General features: G+C 40.4%; 1 protein-coding gene across 6 annotated transcripts in view; it reads right to left on the reverse strand.

Moving 5' to 3' along the window:
* Nucleotides 1-574, reverse strand: part of LOC136871784 (zinc finger protein interacting with ribonucleoprotein K) — an 87,131-nt gene extending 86,557 nt beyond the window's left edge. For all 6 annotated transcript variants that reach the window (XR_010859823.2, XR_010859822.2, XM_067145367.2 and 3 more), the window contains exon 1: nt 528-574. The gene's annotated coding sequence lies outside the window, so the exon portion shown is untranslated. The remainder of the gene's footprint in view (nt 1-527) is intronic.
* Between the last annotated feature and the right edge of the window lie 20,279 nt (nt 575-20,853).

A 20,853-nucleotide genomic window follows, 5' to 3' on the forward strand; every position in this document is an offset into this window, starting at 1 on the left:
AATAGGCCTATTTATTTGTGTTTTGAAATGTATTACAGAGCCAATTTCTACCATTTTCTGTTTCTTTTCTTAGTGTGTTTTCATTATCATGAATATCATCCAATAAAACCTCTCCTAATGTTAATGAAAAATTTATGAGTAGCTTAAAACATTTATATTGGGGTAAATGTAAACAGCGTATTACAGCCTCCAGTTTTGTATATCATATAATTTCTGTATTTTGTTTACATTTTCCCGTGGTTTTATTCAAGTAGTGTTATCCTGTAAGTAAATTGGTGTTTCCATTTACCCCTGAAGGGTGGGGGTAATTGTAAACATTGTTTATTTTGTTTATTTATATGATTGTATTATTGGTTTCACAAATACATACATCCATAAGCCCCAATATTTCATTCGTATGGCTAGAAATATTTAAATCTAATTTTGAATACACTTTTTGAAGTAACAGATATGGAACCTCATAAAGGTGTTTACAATTACCCTCCTAACCCTAATTAATATCGACTATAGCAACCGTCTGTGCTCACCAATATTTGTGTATCGCCTCCACGCGGATCGCGGAGTGACTATCTTTTGTTTCCTTGTCGCTGCTTTCTCGTGGGAGACGCGGTTGGGGTGGTCAACAAGGCTGCCAATCCCTCTAGTGAAGAACTAGTTAGGGTGGGGTGGACAAGACCCGTGATTTTGGGACGAGTATATAAATGGGGCCAGGTTAGCGTCACTGCAAAGCAGAGATTTGCATCGTTTCCTTGGTCTAGATTGGTTATGGTTATGGTAAGATTGGTAAGAATGGACAGTGGACGAGACCAGTGATTTGGGCAAATCACTGCCTGCTCGATCTGCATCCGATGGCTGCTTATACTGCCTGCTCATTACAACGTTTTAACACGGCACTAAATGAAACACTCCGTTTACGAATACCCACAGCAGGATGATGATGATGATGCTTGTTGTTTAAAGGGGCCTAACATCGAGGTCATCGGCCCCTAACGGTACGAAATGAAACGACAAAATAAAAGTTCAAAATTATCCACTGACCAAAATAAAAAATGTCATGAAGAATGAATGAACGCATGAATGAATGAATGAATGAATGAATGAATGAATGAATGAACATGAATTTAAAACAATCAGTGGATCCGACTCAAAAACTATCATAGTTAATAGTATTACTGACCAAGGGACCACTTCCAAAAGCAAATCGAGGATGCTTGGTGTCTAAATGGGTCCAAAATACAAGTCAAAGGCCCCTCAGAATGATACTTATCGCTAGTAATGTAGAACCATGGTATCTGTCCTGTTGCGGTACTAAGCAATGGTAGCAGAGACTTGCGGTATTCCACACATTATTGTACTACTCAAAGCTTATGAAATTCGACATTAATACAGACCTATGTTTTTCTCACTCTGCGGCGCCATTCACAGGCAACGCAAACCTATGATGTTCATCACATAAGAGTACTAACCACAGGGACCTCTCCCTATCCCGTGGTGTTCCTCATATAGTGGGTACTAATCACAGGTAAGGCAGGTCCATGGTAGCTATCATCCCATGGTCCCGCTCATATGGTGGTACTAATCACAGGTACTGCAAAAGCCGACCGCGCGGTGCTCCTGTGTGCTACTAATCACAAACCTATTTCGTACCTAATATAGTGGTACTACGCACAAGTAAAAGCGACCCTTGGTGTTCTCCGCGTGGTGGTACTAAGCACATGTAGTTTCATGGTTCGAATGCAATCATCCCTTGGTCGCCCCTTTTAGTCGGCTCTCACGACAGGCAGGGAATACCGTGGGTGTATTATTCGTCTGCCTCCCCCACCCACAGGGGGTGTGTGTTTGGTCCGCGAGAGGTATTTTATTTCCCTCAAGTCCGCCGGCAAGCCGGTTAGGACCCCCCTATCCGCCACCTGGGACGCGCCACGTGGGAGTATCACCTCTCCCCCTGCTACGCCTGCGTAGCAGGTTCGTGGTCCCACAGCAGGTGGCAGCACCAACTGGCTCCAGACTTGTCGGAATGAAATAGCGGGAAGTAGGGTAGTACTGTACTTGTTTCCAGTGAAAATGGTGTACTGCTGCGTGCCTTTCTGCAAATCAAAGAAAGGGAAACCAGAATGCCGTGGCATTTCATGCCAGGACACGGGCCTTTTCAGGAGATCCAGTTGAACCCATGTTTAGTTCTATAAGAATGGGAGGAGGGTGCAATGACATGACGGACTCCCGGGCTGCTCAGAATTCCATAAAGAGAATTCCGAAATCCGGTATTTTAATGTTCATCGATGGTGCTAACGTTATCCACAAAAAAAATTCAAAATTTTCTGCCTCAGTATCCTCTCCCGGACTTGACGAAACAGAACCAGTGATGCCGCTGAGTATGTACTTGATTTACTGGAAGATGTTCGTGAGCCCCCTAAGTCAGTATGTGTCACTTTTTTTTTCTATTTGCTTTACGTCGCACCGACACAGGTATGTCTTACGGCGACGATGTGATAGGAAAGGCCTAGGAATTGGAAGGAAGCGGCCGTGGCCTTAATTAAGGTACAGACCCGGCATTTGCCTGGTGTGAAAATGGGAAACCAGGAAAACCATCTTCAGGGCTGCCGACAGTGGGGCCCGAACCAACTATCTCCCGATTACTGGATACTGGCCGCACTTAAGCGACTGCAGCTATCAAGCTCGGTGTGTGTCACTTTAGAAACTGCTTCCCATGCATTAGTGTGTGGTTATTTAGTGCGTGTAATCGAAGAAAAAACAGAATGCAGCTTGAATAACTTTTCCACCTCAGTTAATGAACCCCATTGATGAACTGCGCTATCCCCAGCAACGATTTATTGGCCTAATTATGACGCTAAAGAAATTTGTTGAGGCGGCTCTACCGTACTGAAAGAAATCTACAAGTCTGCTCCAGACTACAAAAAAAACTATGTTCTACCCTCTTTGTGCCAGTGTAAGATTTTAAAGCGTTTTATTAACAATAAGCACCAGGAACTTGTGTCAGAAACTCTGGTGGCCAGATTCGTGAAACCTCTACTTAGTAATGAGGGGAAGTATCATACAAACAAAGTTTCCAGGTTTTCTTGTTCGTCGAAACCTCTTTCTCTAAAAGTCCTGAAGCAAGCACTCTCTAGAGCACCACTTTATGCGTACAATTCTTTAATTTTCCTGTTACTTTCAGATTCAAAATTTTGCTTGTATGCTTATCTAGCTGTATTCACGCGATAAGTAGGTCCGTCTGGTGCTGCCATTTAGCGGCAGATTGTTTGTAAGTCGTGTTACACGTTTGAATATGGAATGAGCAGGCAGTATAAGCAAATACAGTCGCGTACGCTCTGTACATTTCGAAGATAAAGTACATGTATGAAACAAATGACCAACAGCGGTTATTGGCAAATGCCGTTCTAAGCCTATTCACTTTTCCTTGACATTTACAAACAAAGAAAATGGAGCGCCTACCGCCAAGGAAACGTAACCACGAGCAGGCAGCGGGGCAAATCAACGAGCTAGAATAACAGAGGGGCTGTATGCCCGACATCAGCGCTCCCTGCGGAAGGAAGTTGATAAAGGGCAGCTATATTAGGAAATATTCCTGATGAATGGAGAAAATCAACAATTATAACCCTCTATAAAGGGAAAGGTGAAACCAAAGACCCAAACTCATACAGAGGAATCGCTCTAGAAAGCAATATCTTCAAGCTGTTAACAAGAATCCCAACCAACAGGATAGTTGAAGAAGTAGACCCCAAAATGCCAGAAGAGCAATTTGGATTTAGAAGATAAAGAGGAACCCTGCATGCAATTCAAAACCTACTCAATGACATAGAAGAAGCACAACGGCTTCACAAGGAAAAATTTTATGAAGTCTTCATAGACTATACAAAAGCCTTCGACATAATAGACAGGAAGAAACTAATGTCAAAACTCCAAACTATGATTGGAAATACTACCCTTACAGCTCTAATAAGAAATATTCTGGCATACAACCAGATCACCATAGACGATGCGACCCATAAAACAAAAAAAATCACCCAAACTAATGGAGTGCTGCAAGGTGATCCACTCAGCCCCATACTATTCAACATTGCCACCGCGGATGTAACAAAAGCAATCAGAGAAAGAGCAAAGGATGCAGTGATCTACATATATGCAGACGACATGGTCCTAGGGTCAACACAGAAGGAAGAGCTCCAACACGCTTTCTCAGCGCTGGCTGAATGGGCAGGAAATAACAGTCTGAAAATAAACTGGACAAAAACTCAACAGATGGTCTTTCGGAAAGGCGGACGAAATGCAGCAAACGACAACGTAGAATACGAAGACGGCAAAATGGAAATAGTAAACTCATTCGAATACCTGGGAATAACCTTGCAGACTACTGGGAAGTTCAGACTGCACATAAAAGACAAAGCAATTGCAGCCATAAAAGCCATGTACGACATCAACAATCTACAGCAGTTATCCTTAAAAACAGCCATGCGCCTATTTGACACAACGATCCTACCAATACTCACCTATGGAATCCACTTGATATGGGAAAGACTAACAAAGAGAGACCTGGCCACCATAGAAGGAGTTAAGGCAAAATTCCTAAAGACCATAATGGGCATCTCAAAATACACGCGTTCCCGCCTAACATACGAACTAGCACGGGAACCCTTTCTTATTGAAGAACTGAGGATAAAACTACCACTGCCATCCACAACGAATGTAGAAGCACACCTAGCGGAGAGGCGGAAGAAGAGAGAAGAAATTCCGCTAGAGTTCTACAGCACAGATGCCATGTTGGATCGAAATTGGACGAACGCCAACCAGAAGCTAAGACATGTGATAATAAAAATAATAAAACTAGCAGTACACGGGTACCACCATAAAATATGTAAAAATATGTCTTATCACGACCCAAATGAAAAATGTGAGTGTTCGCTGTGTGATCAGTTCTGTGACATATATCACATCACAAGATGTAAAAACAACAACAAATCTCTATGCGATTATAGCAAAGACTAAAACGGTCAATAATCTTTGTAATGCACATTCGTGCGCTTTTCTAATAATAATATATTAACGGTTGTCAAAACAAAGCGAGTTGGCGCGAGAACATGTGTTGAGATGACAGGAAAATTGTGCATGGCAATTTAATTTCGTAAGTTTTCGTAAGTTTTGAAGAAGTGAAAATATAAATTCTCGCTTTCAAGAATGCCAGCCGTATGCTCAGTGTACGGTTGTACTAATCGGAGTAATAAAACCAAGGGTATATCGTATTTTAAATAGGCCTAAGTATTAATGAATGATAGACGAGATCACTTTTTTTAATTTCTGTTCGTAATTAAATCCATTTTAATGCTTACACATCGGATGTACTGATAGACACGGTAACTATTTATCGGATTACATTTCAGATTTCCTTTAAAGAACAAGGGATTGACGGAACAATGGGTTGTGAGGACGAAAAGGTATAAATGGCATTCCAACAAATACAGTCGCGTACGCTCTGTACATTTCGAAGATAAGTACATGTATGAAACAAATGACCAACAGCGGTTATTGGCAAATGCCGTTCTAACCCTATTCAATTTTCCTTGACATTTACAAACAAAGAAAATGGAGCGCCTACCGCCAAGGAAACGTAACCACGAAAAGTCACCTATTTCGGACAAACGTACATCAAGCATGGTAAATACAGCATTTTACTGCTATTTGTGAAATTTATGCAGCCTTTATTCTAGATGCCAGTTGCATTGGTATTTAAAACTAGATTACACTTCATAATGGACAACTTTCAAGGTTAGCTTTCGGCTAGTAATCCCAGTATGATACGGTAATCGGACAAAATGATATGCTCCCTATATTGTAATAAATAATTACATAAAACAATTATAGTGGTACAGTACTCATGGACCGCCTCTGTGGTGTAGTGATTAGCGTGAGTATAGCTGCCACCCCCGGAGGCCTGGGTTCGATTCCCGGCTCTGCCACGAAATCTGAAAAGTGGTACGAAGGCTGGAACGGGCTCCACTCAGCTTCGGAAGGTCAGCTGAGTAGAGGTGGATTCGACTCCCACCTCAGCCGTCCTCGAAATGGTTTTCCGTGGTTTACCACTTCTCCTCCAGGCAAATGTCGGGATGGTACCTAACTTAAGGCCACGGCCACTTCCTTGTCTCTTCGTTGTCTGTCCCTTCCAAACTTCCCATCCCCCCCACAAGGCCCCTGTTCAGCATATCAGGTGTGGCCGGCTGGACGAGTTACTGCCCCCCCCCCCCCCGTTTATCACCGACCCGAAGTCCCAAGCTCCAGGGCACTATAGAAGTGGAATCCCTCGCTGAGTCCGAGGGAAAACCAACCCTGGAGAGTAAACAGATTAAGAAATAAATAAATAAAGACAGTACTCATAGGGAAGCAATACCTTTTAAAATGATCAGAATGAGGGTGTAGACTATTGTTGGTCCCTTTCATTTTAAGGATTTCTGTCATAAATATTTATGTCCACGGTTTTTATTGTAATTTACGCTTAACCACAACAACCAAGCAGAGTAACGCTCTTGTTCCGATTTCGAGGCCTATTCGTATGTACAGTGCAACGATTTCGAACTACCCTACGATCAGCTGATCGTGATGTTGGCCTCGTGCCGCAATGTGATAAAGTGGCTGTATTCGCAGTCTATGAATTTTAATGCTGTAAAGCTTTCGGCTAACGGTCTTTAATTCTGCCCAAGTGATTCTATAATGCGTATTTTCTACATTTTTCTCTATTCAAAAGCCATGCTCGCTTGCTTGTGTGACCACAGGAAACATGGCGGACGTTCGTTCTATTAGCTTCACCCAGGCAGCGCTTCCGCCTCTCTATGTTATTCTAGCTAGTTGGGGCAAATACAGTAGAGACAATTCGCGACACTCAGCGAAATATTGACGGACAGCTATTAGAGCTATCTCTAGCGGATGCACCTGAGAACTACTGATTCTGTCATAAGAGTACGTGTATCTGTGTGTGAAGTTTTTGGTGTTAATGTTGCGTTTTCAGTGAGTTGACACAATTAAATAGTAGCGTGTGTCATTCCTTGATATCTCCTCTCAACATGAGGGGAAAGGTATATGCTGTGTTTGGCTGAAGTAGCTATGAAGTAGAGAAGAATGCGCGGTCTTTCTTTCGTTTCCGTCGTGACAAGAAAATGTAAGTAATATTGTGTTTGCATATATATTCTTCCAGTGACAAAGAGATTTTTATGGTACTTCATAATCTTCTGACCTGCTCGACCCATATTTTAACTGGCTCAAAATATGATACGCATATTTTATTGTATAGTGCAGCAGTTAACCTTCAATACCGATGTGATGTTGTAGATGTGATCTGTGGGTTTTGAAATGTTTCAGAAGTGATTTGAATAAGGTGTACAATAAAGAAGGAACGCTGCGCTTGTATAAGAATTATAAGATCTGTTCAGATCATTTCCAGGCTAGCGACTTTAAAAATCCTGATCAAAATATGGGTGACTTAAGAAATGTACATGTTTTGTTGAAGCAATATGATGATGCAAATTTGCTTTACCCTAATGTAATAGCAAGTATTGCTTATAGGGAAGTTTTGAATGTTTCTGAGGCTAATTTTATAGATTTCCTTTCTGTTAGGAGGCTTCGTGTTAAGAGGAAAATTGTCCAGTTTTTACATGTTAATTCATTGCATCATGTGTGTAAGGAATGTGCCGATATTTGTATTGACAAGTGTCTTAATGTGAGAATAAAATGTTTTTAAATGAATAAAAAGACAAATCTAACCGTAAAAGTTCAGGCAGGAATGACAAAGCAAAAATAAGTAATGCATAAATGAAAGATCAAGCCATTTCACAGCAATCCATTTCACATCTTGTTTATATGTTTAATTTCAGTCTTTGAATAATAACCTTTTAAATAATTCTTCATTTATTTATCCAGAATTGCTTCAGTAACTTCGAAGTTAATATCTCAATAACACATTCTTTCTAGACGTAATTTATTTATCCATTTTCGTATATGCATTTACATTGATATTTGAATTTAGCGCTACTTTTCAGGTCAAGTCACTAGGAGCGCCACCGTCGAATTGTCTCCCATTTTAACAAGGCTAAATCCGTAAGTGTCGCGTATTGATGATGATGATGATTCTTGTTGTTTTAAGGGGCCTAACATCGAAGGTCATCGGCCCCTTATGGTACGAAATGAAAGAACAAAAATTGCAAAGGCATCCACTGACCAAAATAAAAATAAAATATGGCATGAAGAATGAATGGATGGACAGGAACTCAACAAAACACAAAACAAACAAACAAAAACCAGTGGATCAGACTCAATACAGATCGAAAATAACATTACTACCGACCAAGGAACCACTTATGAAGCACAATGATGCTTGGTGTCTAAAGGGGGTGCAAAATCCACGTCTAAGGCCCCACAGAATGGTACATGTCGCGAGTAAAATAGAACCATGGTATGAGTCATGTTGAGGTATTAATCAGAAGTAGCGAAGACTCACGGTGTTCCACAAAAGATGGTACTACTCACAAGTATTGTAATACGTACAAGTAACGCAGACCTATGGTGTGTCTCACACAATGGCCCAACTCAGAGTCAACGCAAACCGAGAAGGTTCCCCACCTAGGTGTACTAAACACGGGCGCCGGTATTCCCGTGGTGTTCCTCACATAGTGGGTACTAATCACAGGCAACGCAGACCCACGGTGCTGCTCATATAGTGGTACAACTCACAGGCTACGCCCAGACCCGCGGTGTTGCACACATGGATACGACGCACGGGTACTGGAATCCACCAGGCCAGGCTTTAACTTCTACTAATCACAAACCTATTTCGTACCGAATTTAGTGGTACTACTCGCAAGTACAGGCAACCTACGGTGTTCCCCGCGTGATGGTACGTTTCAAAATTAGTTGCATGGTTCTAATTCAGTCAGCCCTTGGTCGCCCCTTTTAGTCGCCTCTTACGACAGGCAGGGGATACCGCGGGTGTATTCTACATGTGCGTCCCCCACCCGCAGGGGGTAGTGTGTTTGGTCCGCGAGAGGTATTTTATTTCCCTCAAGTCCGCCGGCAAGCCGGTTAGGACCCCCCTATCCGCCACCTGGGACGCGCCACGTGGGAGTATCACCTCTCCCCCTGCTACGCCTGCGTAGCAGGTTCGTGGAAGTGTCGCGTATTGTCTCTACTGTACTTGATTTGGTGCAAGCAAGGGATAGAAACGCCATAAAGCGGCATTAGGCCTCTAGTATGCTGTGTAAACACCATTGACTTGGACAAGATCAATAGGCTAGATTGGTTAGGGTAGGGGTGAACATGTACAGGAATTTGAAGCAAGCAAAGGGGTCTGGGGACTTAAGACCCCAGGTTAGAGCTGCTGCGAAGTGGCGTTAAGCCTCTGTTCTGCATTGGTTAGGGGAGGGATGGACAAGAACAGTGATTTGGGGACAGGCAAAGGGGGCCTGAGGGCGTAAGCCGCCATGAAGCAGCGTTATCCGGGCGAGTTGGCCGTGGGGTTAGGGGCGCGCAGCTGCGAGCTTGCATCCGGGAGATAGTGGGTACGAACCACACTGTCGGCAGCCCTTAAGATGCTTTCCGTGGTTTCCCATTTTCACACCAAGCAAATGCTGGGGATGTACCAAATGAATGCCATGGCCATTTCCTTCCCTCTCCCATCGTCGCCATAAGTCCTACCTGCGTCGGTCCGACGTAAAGTCAAGTGTAAAAAAAACAGCGTTAGACCTCTAGTTTCCTGTGTAAACGCTATGCGCCTGGATGTCTGGACTGGTTGGGGTGGACAAGATCAGTGATGTGGTGACAAGCAAAGGGGCGACCAGGACCTTAGGGTTACTAGACGTCCGTATTTACCAGGACATGCCCTTATTTTTACGTCTGTCCTGGCGTCTGTATATATTATTTAATTCTTTTCTGATTGCCCGTAATTTCGTCTAATAATGTTAAAATGAACTTTTTCCAAAAGGAAACACATTTTCGTAAACATAGACTCGCTTATTCCATAACCTTTGACTTCAGCTGCAGCTTGAACTTTTTAAATTCCTGTATTCTTTGATCTAATACAGTAGAGACAATACGCGACACTTCCGGACTTAGCGTGGTTAAAATGGGAGACGCGTCGCAAGTGGCGCTCCTAGTGGCTTGACATGAAAATTCGCGCTAAATTTAAATATCAATGGAAATGTATATACGGAAATGGATAAATAAATTACGTCTAGAAAGAAAGTGTTACTAAGATGTTAACTTCAAAGTTGCTAAAGCAATTCTGGAAAAATGAATGGAGAATTATTTAACAAACATATAATCAAGACGAGAAATGACTGCTGTGAAAGGGCTTGAACCTTCATTTATTCATTACTTTTTTAGCTTTAGAATTCCTGCCTGAACGTTCACGACTAGATTTTTCTTTTTTTCTCATTTAAAAGCATTGTATCATCATATTAAAACACTTGTCAACAAAAATATCGGCACATTCCTTACACTCATGATTAAATGAATTTACTTTTAAGAGCTGGACAATTTTCATTTTTAACTTGAAGCCCACTAACAGAAAGATAATCTATAAATTAGCCTCGAAAACATTGAAACTTTCCCTATAAGCAATACTTGCATTGTGCCATTACATTAGGGTAAAGCAAATTTGCATCATCATATTGTTTCAACAAAACGTGTACATTTCTTAAATCACCCATATTTTCTTCAGTGCTTGACAACGAATTACGGCATTCCAAATGGGGTAATTTGGAACACAACCAGCCACACACATATGCATATGTATTTTCCTGAATTAAATAACCCACAGATCACACCTACAACAACACATCGGTATTGAAGGTTAACTGCTGCACTATACAATGAAATATGCGCATTATATTTTAAGCCAGTTAAAATATGGGTCGAGCAGGTCAGAAGATTATGAAATATTATAAAAATCTCTTTGTCACTGGAGGAATATATATGCAAACATAATATTACTTACATTTTCTTGACACGAGGGAAACTTAAGAAAGAACGCGCATTCTTCTCTACTTCATAGTTACTGCAGCCAATACAGCACATACATTTCCCCTCATGTTGAGAGGATTTATCAAGAAATGACACACGCTACTATTTAATTTTTTCAACTCACTGAAAACGCATAAATAACACCAAAAATTTCACACACAAATAAACGTGCTCTTATGACAGAATCGGTAGTTCTCAGGTCAATCCGCTAGGGAGAGCTCTAATAGCTGTCCCTCGATATCTCGCTGAGTGTCGCGTCAAGACCGACTACAATATATCAGACCGTAATATCAAAACCAAGGTGGTGGACGTCGTGGGCGCAGTAGCTGCCGACTGATGAAGGTTAGGGTAGCACGCAATAACTTCATTTCGACGATAAACCAACTCACGATTTTCGTAGATGTCGGAATTTAGTGCCGCAGGAGTTGTTTTACCTGCCAGTAAATTTACCAACACGAGGCTGACGTATTTGAGCACCTTCAAATACTACCGGACTGAGCCGGAATCAAACCCGCCAAGTTGGGGTCAGAAGGCCAGAGCTTCAACCGTCTGAGCCACTCAGCCCAGCGTCACATTAAATTATTGTGTTGATACCACTGAAAGAGCTACACAATATCTGGTTCAATCAGCCAGAAATTACGAAAAGATCACGTACATATTTTGCAAACGGTGGTAGGTAATTTAACATGATAAATGTAACATCATAGGGAAAATCACTGTTGTACCGATGAAAATGCTTCGCGAACAAGTACTCATCATATAAACAACTAGAATCACACATATTCTGCTAGAATAGATGGACAGCCCCACAGCAAAAGAGAACAACCAGCTGATTATTTCGAAATTTCACTTTGTCAAATAACGTTTTCTCTTAGATTACACTTCGCTGGATAGATGGAAATACATTATAAAACTGTTAAAATTATATTTATAACATCATTTGGAATGTTTAAAAATAATTTAAGGTTCGAAATTCCTCAATTTATTCACTCTCATAAGAACTATGAAACATAACGTGTTGCCTTAGTTTCGAAGTGGTGGACAATTTCTAATGTTCAGCACTCGATGAAAATGAAGTACACCCGAAATGATTACGCCAGCTCAATGAACAGCCCCGGTGATGTTAAGCCTTCCTTACTGGAAACTCTTAAATCGTATGTTGACATATGATATAGTAGCTCTTCCAACCATGATGGTAAACTTAGAAATGAAGCGTTCAAACACTAAAGATATAATAGGATTTTCCCCATTGAAGAACATGAGTAAAACAACTCTATTGACTCTAAACAATGATGTCTTTAACCTACATGGACGAGCTACAATTTGGTGTAGACTGCTTGATAGCAGATATCCACAGCATGAATCGGAAGGTATTGGTACAATAAAACCCCTGAGTTACAAACAAAGCTAATCCCTGCAAGTCCCCCCTGTGGGTGGGGGAGGTAGAATAACACCCACGGTATCCCCTGCCTGTTGTAAGAGGCGACTAAAAGGGGCCCCAGGGGCTCTGAACTTTGGAGCGTGGGTTGGCGATCACGGGGCCCTCAGTTGAGTTCTGGCATTGCTTCCACTTGTGTCAGGCTCCTCACTTTCATCTATCCTATCCGACCTCCCTTGGTCAACACGTGTTCTTTTCAGACCCCAACAGTATTACGTATGGATTCCTAGGGAGTCTTTCATTTTCATGCCCTTTGTGCCCCTTGTCTTCCTTCGGCCGATACCTCCATTTTTCGAAGTGTCGGACCCCTTCCATTCTTTCTCTGTGATTAGTGTTATATAAACTGATGGTTGCCTAGTTGTACTTCCTCTTAAAACAATAATCACCACCACCATCCCTGCAAGTCACTATTTCTTCTGTGTAACAGTGTACAGATTGCTCCATCTGTCACACTATAAGTTTTGTTATACACCAAGATCTAGCCAAATGTTACCGCAGCCATGCACAGATTCTTTCAAAATACAATTGCATATAAATCACACGACACTTTGAAGCACACAGACACCATATCAATTATCACTATCTAAATGATTTTTTTTTTTTTGGTAGAAGAATACGAATAGGTCCACCATTTAGAATTAGAAAGATAGTTTTCCCTAATCTCAGACTAAAGGCCGGTCTCCACTGATTAACATTTAACAACAACATGTTAAATGTTAAAAGTGTTCAATGTTAACTGGTGACACCATCAACATGTTAAATGTCAAATGTTGAATACTGTCTCATTTAACATTGTGTCCACACTTAATAAACATGTTAAACTTGACTTCCTTTTTCTATATACAGGTAGTTTATTATATCAATTTGTGGTAATATATTTAGGTGGTTTCTAGTATGTTCAAACAAGGACAATGGACTCAGATGAAGAGGATTACCGGGCGAGTTGGCCGTCTAGTCAAGGGGCATGCGGCTGTGAGGTTGCATCTGGGAGATGGGTTCGAATCCCACTGTCGGCAGCCCTGAAGATGGTTTTCCGTGGTTTCCCATTTTCACACCAGGCAAATGCTGGGGCTTACCTTAATTATGGCCACGGTCGCTTCCTTTCAAATCCTAAGCCTTTCTTATCCCATCGTCGCCATAAGACCTACCTGTGTCGGTGCCACCTAAAGCCACTCGCAAAAATAACAGATGAAGAGGATTTGGCATTCCTTCATTCCACTGTTGCTTCTTGTTATGATTTAGAAATGCAGTTTTATTAGGCACGTATCCTCCCCTCGTCCTGCTCATTGCTTCAAAAACAAACCCCTTTGAAGTATAAAGTTCGTCCGCACCCACCCCGACTTTTCAAAACGTTTTACAATTCTCGACTGTACTGAGAGCGGAGGGACGCTAGTTTTCTTTCTATGCACTCGCGGGAACAATTCCTGGAAACTGCCGGCTTTCTTCGCTTTATATCTGTATTCCTTTGATGAGACAACCCACAAACAAGGCCTTTCTATTATATCATTAATTAAGTCCAGAGTAATCTCCTTGCTCCACTCCATTTCTGGCTATACATTTTAGTATAGTGCAGAGAGAACGACAAATGTGCGCGTACTGTATTTGAGCTTATAACAAAGAGAATGAGTATTGCGGAGTGTTGTAACTATAAACCTACTTCACGAGAAGCACGTCGTTTGCGTCGTCTGGCTATCTGTTGACACGGAAACTGCATGGAAGTTGCCGAAGCTGTGCCGACATCTCACGAACAACGAATTGACTTGACATGTTTTCCACTTGGAGCGGAAAACACGCCAACATGTTAAAAGTGTTAACCTCAACATTCAGAATTAACATGCAAAGTTAATTGGAAGACACAATCACAATATACATGTCAATTGTAACATGTTAAATTTAACATGTTGGTGTTAAATGTTAATCAGTGGAGACCGGCCTTTACTGTCAGATGACATATGCACACTACTGTTCTCTCTTAATGTTTCATTCCTTAGCGAACTTAAGAATAGATGTATGAGAGGCAATTGCCATAGTTCGATTTAAATCCGGTTCACAACACGATCAAAACAAACATATTCTCACATGACTGCGTATAATTACAGATCTTAGTGACCACTGACCCATATAAATACACTCACACACTTATATTCTACATAGAAACTAATACTAATACTTATCGTCAACTTACATGAAATTACTCCGACTGAATAAGAAAACAAAAACGAATAGGCTCACCGTTATCGGTTGGAAAGAGATCTTCCCTAACCACAAATTTTGGTTACACACATAGCCTAGTACGATAGTTTGGTCTTTGACTTCCAAATTTTCCCGGTGAATATTTCTTATCCATTTCTCCTGTAGAGATCTATCTTCAGGGAATTTAAAAGCTTCAGCAACGGTATAATTAGATCTACAACCACGAACGCAGCAGGAATGACCCATTTTGTGCTATGTTACAAGCACGACAATATAAACACTATTATACATCAAAAATACCATCATATAAATTTCTAACAAAACACCATACTGATAAATCGTTATAAATTACTATTTTACCAAACATATACTTTATACTTCAATAACTCGATCAAAATAACAGAATGTAAACACAGATATGAACCAACCACATGTCTCAAACGCTCGCCCACGAAGTCACCATTTTCCTCTTAATCGATAGTAACATTAAGGTCTGATATTATTGTAGTCGGTCTTGCTAGTATATTATCGCTGGTTGAAGTCGATAGTCAAAGTTGGCGATAGCATACGGAAACGGAAACTAAAGACAAATAATTTTCGTCCATATTGCTCCTTAGTTCTGCCACAATCCTTGTGATCTACTCTACAATATCTGTTGTGATCTATTGGTACGTTAAATGTATTATGGGGAAAAAGAAAGAGTAAGTTCACTGCTGAATTGGAGAAAAGATATAAATGCTTCAAAAAGGGCCGCACCGACGAAGAAGCCATGTGTCTAGTATGTAAACCAGACTAATCGTGGAGCTATGGATTTAGAAAGTCGCATTACAACGGGCAACCATAAAGCTAATGTTCAAAGTGCATCAACTTCAAATAATGTGTTGACATTTTTCAAAAAGAACACATCACTAAACGAAAATGCGATTACTGCAGAGGGAGTTCTTGTGAACTACAATGCTATTCATCATGTGAGCTACAAAACTATGGATTGTATGTCTAAGCTTCCATCTAAATAATTTCCTGATTCTGAAATAGGGAAAAATATTCACTGTGCTCGTACACAGTCTGAGGCCATTGTCAATAGTATGCTTGGACCTCACTGTGTAGAAAGTGCCTTTAAATAAGTCAAAGATTTATCATACATTGGTGTTTGTACGGATGACAGCAATCATGGGAATATAAAACTGTTTCCTGTACTCATGCAGTATTTCGACTACAGGAATGGAGGGCTGCAAGCAAAGTTAATTGACCTGCACAGTGTTAGTAATGAAAAAGCTGCAACAATCTCTTCAGTGGTGTTAGATGTCCTGCAACAAAATGGAATTTCGGAGAAGTGCATTGCTTTTGGAGGAGATAACTGAAATACAAATTTAGGTGACCTGAAAAGAAGAGGAGATAATAATATATTTTATAACCTTAAATCTCAGCCTAATGAAACCTTGATTGGCGTAGGCTGCCCAGCACACGTGTTGCATAATTGTGTTCAACATGGAGTTTATTTATCGTCGATTGACGTTGAAAACATTGTGTTAAAAGTGTTCAACTACTTCTCTACATTCGCCATAAGAAATAAAGTGCTAAAAACTGCTTGTGAATTAGTTGATGTGAATTTTAAATCCCTAGTGAAGCATACAAAGACTCGTTGGTTGTCACTTTTTCCAGCTGTTTAAAAGATGCTTGAACTGTATCCAGCACTTCGGTCTTATTTTCTATCTGTGGATTAACCGCCAACAATTCTGAACAAGTTTTTCACCAATACGTTATGTGAAATGTATTTAGTATGTTGCCAGTCTTTATGTCAGTATTTTAAGAGAACATTCTTCATGCTGAAAAGGAGAATAATTCCATTATTTAAGTGAAACAGACAATTGAAGAAACTGTTGGCATTTTACAAGCTCGTTTTTCAAATAACTTTGTTCCCATGAAAGTGAAAGAAAATATGAAAACATTGAAGGAGGAAGGGTTGCAGGAAGACAGAGATTCCTTCATGAAAGAAGTCCATGATGTATATAATGCATGCCTGGTGTACCTTGGAAAATGGTTACAACCATTTGAAGAATTCAGTACTTTTAAATGGATGACCTTAACTTCAGATTTCAACTGGACTGGCCCTGAAAATACTGTTAAATATCTTAGTGCTAAAGGTGCACACATTGATTATGTTAGATTATTGACCAATTTGTAAATCTTCAAAAGCATGTTGAAGTGCAAAAGCAAAATTAAAATTTCTTGAAGGAACCAGTCCATAAAAAATGGGCTGGTTTTCTAAACAGCGTCAATATTACATGTTCTTCCGAGCTACTGAAATTGGCAGGAGTGTATTTTGCAATTCCTGCACATAATGCCAACGTAGAAGGATTTTTTTCTTCAATAAATGAGCAGTGGACCAAAGAAAGAAACAGGTTAAGTGTTGACTCTGTGAAATGGTTTGTGTCAGTGAAATTTAACTTGAAAGTCTTCACTTGTAATCAGTTTTATGACTATTTAAAAGACAACAAGGAGTTGCTCAATAAAATAAGTAGCTCTGATAAGTACAATCAACATGAATAAAGTGTCAGTGACATTCCTGCTTTCGAGACTTCACTTGTGGCCAAGCAATATGAATAAGGTACGCTAAATAAATGGTTTTAACAAAAAATTTAAGCAATTTTAATGCTGTCCAGATTTTGTCCTGCTTTTTGAACTCAAAAGTCCTGCTTTCGAACCGTTGTCATCTAGTAACACTAGTGCCGGTTAGAGCCGCCACAAAGCGATGTTAGGCCTCAAATTTCCTTTGGAAACACCATTGGCCTGGACAAGAACATTGGTCTGGATTGGTTACGGTAGTGGTGGACAAAAACTATTGGTCTGGATAGGTTAGCGTACGGGTGGACAAGACCATATTCTGGATAGGTTAAGGTATGGGTGGACAAGAGCAGGTGCTCAGAGACACATGAGTGGGAAAATGATCAGTTTGTCAACACTACATTCTGTGGGATAAGGTTTATGACTGAATTCTCTTAGCGTTTTTCTTTATGTCGCAACGATTGATGTGTGCTTAACTGAATGCTCAACTGATCTACGTTTACAACTAGCGGATCGCAGTTTAGAATACTTCATTTTCAGCAAAATTATCATTATTATATCAGAGGAAGAAAGCTTAAAATACACCGAAGTCAACGTGATCAAATGCACTAGCAACACAGAAGACAACGAGCCAAAATATGGACACTAAAATAGGCATCCAAGAATAACGAAGACATTAACATTTTTACCACACACATTCAAATTTCAATTCACAACGCCACCAAGTACATCTTACCAAACTCTCACCAGTCACAACAAACAACACAAATGAAATACTTCGTTTATGAAGTAATCAAGCCTGATGAAGCTTCTGAGTATGAGGTTCAGCAGCGGCAGGGACAGCTCTATAAGTTCGGCCAAATACAGTAGAGACAATACGCGACACTCTGCGAGATATCGCGGGACAGCGATTAGAGAGTGATTTGAGAGTTATTGATTCTGTCACAAGAGCACGTGTATTTGTTTGTGAAGTTTTTGGGGTTATTTATGCGTTTACATTAAGTTGACATAAGTAAATAGTAACGTGTGTCATTCCTTTATATCTCCTGTCAGTATGAGTGGAAGGATATGTGCTGCGATTGGCTGCAATAACTATGAAGTGCAGAAGAATTCGCGGTCTTTCTTCCGTTGCCCTCGTGACAAGAAAACGTAAGTAAATACTGTGTTTTGTAACGGTTGAAATCCCGTTACAAGACGACATCTGTATTTTTATTATTTTCTCTGTATTATTATTATTATTGTTACGGAGTTTTGTGGATTTGCAGAGGAGAAAAAAGGTGCTGGTTGAAATAGGTCTCAACTACTGAAGCATGAAAGATGAATTAAAATTTTAACAAGGTTATATTTTCAAAACTTAACAATAGTAGTATAGAATTTTGACAGCAAATAACAACAAGTTACATCAGGTACACAATTTACTGGGCTACGGGCCGAAATCATTAACTCTCGAGCTTTCAGCTCACAATCACAGATCTACAGGGCAGAAAACCCCTAAGTACAATGAGCACTTGCTCCTAATTACAATGTTAAAGAAAAGAGCAGAACCGCTCTCAATATTACAAGCCTATCAAAGGCTACAACAACCTTCACTTCATACTGCCTTCAAGGCACACCAAAGAAACAGAGGTATTTAATACCCAACCTACAGGGCATTTACATGAGGAAAACAAAATGTCGGGTTAATTAAATGGCCCAGAAAACCAAATTGACTGGAGGCGTAGCTTGCACTCCTACATGAAATTGTCAAAAACCTAGGTGGCACTCGGCCAGTAATACAAGGGCTAATCCCATACTAGGGAGGTGACACGTACCGGTATGAGAAAATTTTACCACATAAAAGAAAAGAACAGTTATGAAAACGTAGTCACCTCCTTTTTTACAAAATGAAGGGGAGTTCGAGAGGGAGAAGCACTCTCTATCCCCGCTTTACAGATTTGTACTTTATAGATAGACAGAAAAGAATTTACATTTTAAAAGGTCGGTTACATCTTAAAGGTTTCGAACCTTCCCCGAGAGTTAAACTGCTGAGCTAGCTAGAAATGAAGATGTTAACAGGCCATTACCTTGTAGAAGAACAGCTGCTTGAAGGAAGAGGCGCTTCCCGCCCCCTGCTACATATCCATACACAAAGAAAGATGTTACTGAAGTGGCCCCGACCCCAGAAAATCAGCAGTTTATATACCCTCGTGGAACATTCGAGACCTTTCATGAATAATAACACCCTCCCACAAGCATTTATTGGTCAGCCAAAGATTACATGTCAAAACTGAAGAAGACAACTAGCATTGGTGGAAAATTAATTTAGAAAATACATGATTGGTTACATTCCAAACGGGCGGAAAGAACTGATTTATATTGCCAACCCCCCAGACCACAGAACAAAATTTAGTAAAAATAAAACTTAGGAATACAATATTTCTTCAAGAAGGTTCATTCCATAGCACCAGAGTGCACAGGTATAGTTTTTATGTAGTGACATCTAGAAGAGAATGTCCACACTTCTTGCTACAGAGCAAACAAAAACACCTCGAAACTCACATAGAGCCATCTACGGAGAAACAGTAGAATTAATACAGTTTTTCGAAGTTCGGGCTTTCTCCTGTAGATTAAATTGGCGCAATATTTGAACTAGCGGCGTGGAGGTGTACCGCCCGGTACAATTATTATTATTATTATTATTATTATTATTATTATTAATATTAATATTATGTCCGTATTATTATTATTTTATCTGTGAGATTACTATTATTTTGTTATAATTATTATTCAATTCGATTATGCATTGCTTGTCGCTTGCGTATTTGTAATTGAGTGTATGCATATATACGTATATGTAGTTTAACATTAAATACCTGTACAGTGAGAGTTTCGATACATCAGATATGGATGTGACGTTGTTATATTTTGCACTACTGGCGATTCTGCCAAGTCATTGCCACGTCATGGCTACGTCATCGTGCTCACTTAGCACTGAGCTCTGTTCCTTTGAGTTTCTTAGGGAGCCCCGCGGGATTTCACCGTTACATGCAACAGTTTGAGGCGTTGTGGGAGTATGTCATTGTTATTTCTGGAGATTATGTAGCTGTGTCAACCAACGTCTATAAAAGTTGGATGCATATTGTAGCGTCAGTCATTAGTTAAACGGAAGCTGAACAGTGAAGAAGTCTACGAGATGAAGAGGCCTCAGTCGGTCAGTCAATGAGTGTGAACGAGAGGTGGAGAAGACTCAGTGAGCCATTAATTATTGGTCATTGAGAGTGTGAGGCCAAAGTTGGTTGGTCATTTAGTTGAAGACACGGAAGCAAGGGCTTACCATGGAGTCAGAGAGGGATACCACCTGCCATGAGGTAATACCATATTCACTTACAAAGAAGTCAGATGATATGGAGAAGAAGTTGTTACAAGGATGTATCACCAAGTTAGGCGTGACACATCTACAGTAAACACCAGATCATAGGAAAACGTCGCAATTACACTCAAAGTGTTGAAGGTACAGTCAAGTGAAACAGTGAGGGATATATTTTGTATAAATTGTTAAATGTCCGGTCAAGAAGAATTCAAATTCATGCCTAGTTTCTTTCAGTTGCAATGTCATAATTTCATATTCTCATCTGTTTTATCGCAACAAGACTCGCTAT

Source organism: Anabrus simplex, chromosome 4 (assembly GCF_040414725.1).
Source record: "Anabrus simplex isolate iqAnaSimp1 chromosome 4, ASM4041472v1, whole genome shotgun sequence".
NCBI lineage: Eukaryota > Metazoa > Arthropoda > Insecta > Orthoptera > Tettigoniidae > Anabrus > Anabrus simplex.